This window comes from Octopus bimaculoides, chromosome 1, assembly GCF_001194135.2.
Source record: "Octopus bimaculoides isolate UCB-OBI-ISO-001 chromosome 1, ASM119413v2, whole genome shotgun sequence".
NCBI classification, from domain to species: Eukaryota; Metazoa; Mollusca; class Cephalopoda; order Octopoda; family Octopodidae; genus Octopus; species Octopus bimaculoides.
This window is the reverse complement of record NC_068981.1, coordinates 184505043-184509297: the sequence shown is the minus strand read 5'-3', so window position 1 is coordinate 184509297 and position 4255 is coordinate 184505043. Positions and strand designations below refer to the sequence as shown.

The 4255-nt window shown below is 34.5% G+C and overlaps 1 protein-coding gene across 6 annotated transcripts in view; it reads left to right on the top strand.

The window, feature by feature from the left end:
• The window catches only part of LOC106873176 (catenin beta), an 81790-nt gene that overhangs the window by 36423 nt on the left and 41112 nt on the right, over positions 1 to 4255 (top strand). The gene's annotated exons all lie outside the window — the stretch shown is intronic.

The window sequence follows — 4255 nt, the reverse complement described above, 5'->3', positions numbered from 1 at the left end:
CTCTCTCTCTCTCTCTCTCTCTCTCCCCCTCATCCTTAATTTGTTGAATTTCGTGTTTTCTTTGTCAATAACGACAGTAATTCCTTAGTGAAGAATGTATTCGAAACAAAAGAAAGAATATAAAAGAAATATATAGGGTAGAGACGGACTATATGTAATCTGAACCTTTCCCCCCCTTATTTATTAATTTTTTTTATGGAATCCCACGTTTTACGCTATGGAGATTCCGATTCTGAAAAAAATTGTTTGAAAAATTTCAATAACACCAACCCACCAAGCAGGCTATTTACATGCTAGAAATAACAGCCAAATCTCACAAAACTGGTGTTAGGGTTAGGTTTACCCTGTGGATCTAGATAAAAACTGGGGGGGGGGTCGAAATTTTGAAAAAAAAATTTCAGAATCGGAATCTCCATAGCCTAAAACGTGGGATTCCGTAAAAAAAAAATTAATAAATAAGGGGGGGAAAGGTTCAGATTACATATAGTCCATCTGGACCATATATAGCATTACAAAATTAAAATAACAAAAAAATGTGTGAATTACACTAATTTGGTAACTTAAATGCAGATTTCGACTGATTTACAATATGTATAAACAAATAATTGGTGAGATTGTTTATGAACAAGTGTGGTTATTATTATTATTTTTTTTTTTTTCAAAATAGATTTCCCCATATATTGATGTTATTACAAAATGTAATAGTTTCCATTCGGTTAGTAACAGATCAGAATGGTAGATTTTGAACTAATCCAATCCATTTTCATCATTGTCTTTCAACATACCTAATCGTGACGGATGATTTGATTTATAGTTAAAACCTCAATATTAATTAAATCAACTTAGTTATTAACTTTATTAATCAGTTTTCGAAAAAAGTTTTCTGTAAATAAAATTGTTATAAACCAATATAGAAAAGGTTCGTTTTAGAAGTAGGACTTAAGTCAGATCTTTAATATAGTATTAGGTTAGAAACTATTTAATCTCTCTTGTGTGTGTGTGTGTGTTTGTTTATTTTAATATTTTTCTGATATGAAATCTAAGCAAAATACTTGAACTTAATCTTATTACTTTTCTATCACGCCACAGCTAGAGAGAAAATGTATCAAACATGAATTTTAATTGAAATTAAAATCGGTTTAATTTGAGTGGAATGAATACTCCAGCCACTATATATATATATGAGAGAGAGAGAGAGAGAGAGATTAAATATTTTCGAACCTAATACCTTGGACAAGTGCCTCCTACTATAGCCCCTGGCCAACCAAAGCTTTGTGAGTGGATTTACCAGATCGAAACTGAAAAAATTCCTCTGTATTTTAGGCGGTTGTCCACCACCACTCGGCAACTGATGTTGCTTGTTTTTACTTTCCCATAACTTAGAGCTTCAGCAAAGGAGACCGATACAGTAAGTACGAGGCTTTAAACCCTTCAAAGTAGTGCCCTAGCATGGCCGTAGACCCCGAAACAAACTTTATGATAGATGCCAACGGTGTAAATGATGGTACATAAGTTTTATTTTCTGAAGTTTATATGATTTCATCTAGAATGGATCTTTCTTCATGCTTTATAAGATCGAAATTTCACTAAATCTATAATGAGGAATCAAATTCAGTTTGACCAAGCCTGGTTATATAAATAGTCGTAAAATACTTTCTTGCACATTTTTTTTTTTTGTGAAAGTTGTGGTATGCAGTGTTAAACCAAACCTTTCACATAATACACACACACACATAATTATACTTGTCAAAGTATCATGTGAAATATACAGGGTGTCCACAAGGTCTGGGTACATGGAGTAAATAAAATCATAACATAAACAATTAAATATAAGAAATAATAATTTCTTAAAGTATGTGTTAATCCCTATGTACCCAGAGTTTGTGGACGCCCTGTATATATATCATCATGTGAAAGGTTGTTGTATGGTTAAGAAATTTGCTTCCCAACCACATGGTTTCTGGTTCAGCCCCATTGTATGGTACCTTGGGCAAGTGCTTTCTATTGTAGCCCTGAGCCAACCAAAGCCTTGTGGATGGATTTGGTAAACAGACTGTGTTGTGTTGACGTTGTATGATAGATGTAATGCATATCTCTGTCATATAAGCAGTGTCATTCATTTCCAGTACTTTGCAGAAACATGTCTGGCCATGGGGAAATATTACCTTGCTTGGAAACAGGTAAGGGTTGGCGACAGGAAGAGCATTCAGCTGTAGAAAATCGCCGGTAAATTTTTAGATTAACACCCGCACGATTTTCATTAGGGTGTTAGTGTTTTAGGGTTAGGGTTAGGTAATCGTGCAGGTATTAATCTGAAATTTTATCAAATCGTCCTCAATTAAATCCCTCCAGTCCTTGCAAGCATGGAAAAGTGCACATTAAACTGATGCTTAGATAGATAGTCTCGTTTTGTCAATAACCTCTCCTAGTTCTATATACAAACATAATGCAGTTCACCATTTCTCTTTCACCCTATTAAGTCCAATATTCTATTCACTTCCATCAGTTAGAGCATTCACCATGTTCCCTAATGTATTCCGTAAATTTCATAGTATTTGACTCCAATTTTTTTTTTTACTGTAAAATCAATGTACTTTTTCACCTGAGATATGTCCTTTCTTCAGGCACATATACCCAAGTGAATCAGCGAGATAACTTCTACATAGTAGTTTCATCTCCCTCAAACCATACTCTATATTCTTAGTAAAGGATGTTTTGGATAAAGTTTGTCCTCTTACTGTAAATCCCTTCACCTGTTGCTTATAAATACACTTGTCCTAACAATTACATAATCTTTTCACTCCAAGCACATTTTCTCTATACTCTTTTACTTGTTTCAATCATTTGACTGCGGCCATGCTAGAGCACCGCCTTTAGTCGAGCAAATCGACCCCAGGACTTATTCTTTGTAAGCCTAGTACTTATTCTATCGATCACTTTTGCCGAACTGCTAAGTTACAGGGACGTAAACACACCACCATCGGTTGTCAAGTGATGATGGGGGGACAAACACAAACACACATACATATATATATATATATATATATATATATATATACGACGGGCTTCTTTTCAGTTTCCGTCTACCAAATCCACTCACAAGGCTTTGGTCGGCCCGAGACTATAGTAGAAGACACTTGCCCAAGGTGCCACGCAGTTGGACTGAACCCATAACCATGTGGTTGGTAAGCAAGCTACTTACCACACAGCCACTCCTGCGCCTATAATTACTTTTCATACCAAGTTTTCCTGCAGGACACAAATCCAGATTCGCTCATCTCCCTTATCCATGCCATCCTCCATTCAGATCTGGTGGGGTCACAATGAGTTGAGGTCGTGATTTTTTTTACTAGAGATCTCATGAAATTTTGTATTTCCTTTATTATCATACTAAATAAAACTTGTACATAAAATAGTGTAATTCTTTTTGCACAGCTAAGAAACAGAGACCACTCCTACTGTGTGACTGTTTAATTTTATTCATACACATGGCCATTAATCTTATAAAGACTGCTGTCTTATTGAACTACTACATTCTCACCTCCCAAAATAAAGTTGACCTAATAGAAATTTATCAAAGGGAAGGAACAAGCACTAATCTAGCCCGTGCGTTGATTCAGCTGAACCACCTTGTTTGCTCTGACCTTTATGAAATAGAATATTTACACTGAGTCTTGAAGGTTAGTTGTGTGAGTGGACTAAACTAGATCTAATCAACAGTAATTTTATATAAAGTGGCTGGCCTTCTAAATAATACTACTACTAAAAAGTAGTTCTTTACCATATCTGCTCTGCTACAGAAATTCTGTAGTTCTCATAAAATTAAAAGCCACCTATTTGTACTCCATGCTTGAATTAGTCTCGAGGGTAAGCTTGATGGACCTGACATAAGTGTCTGCTGCTAGATATAGACTGATCTTAAAAAATAAGTGTCCAAGTTAAAATTTTTATTCTTTCACACCCATATCGGGCTCAACTATTCTACCTTTTTTTTATTGTTAAAACTGGCCATATCTGGCCTCTCACACCTATACGACAATGTTATTCTAATAGTAAACAATCACCTCATCAAAATCACAAAGCTACGATATAACGCATGAGTAATTCAAAACAACATGAATAAATAAACATTACATCTGATAATCAGAATGCTAAAGGTAATTAGTTACATTTCTAGAGTTTGGGAGTATTTTATATATATGTGTGTGTGTATATATATATATATATATATATATATATATATATATATATATAT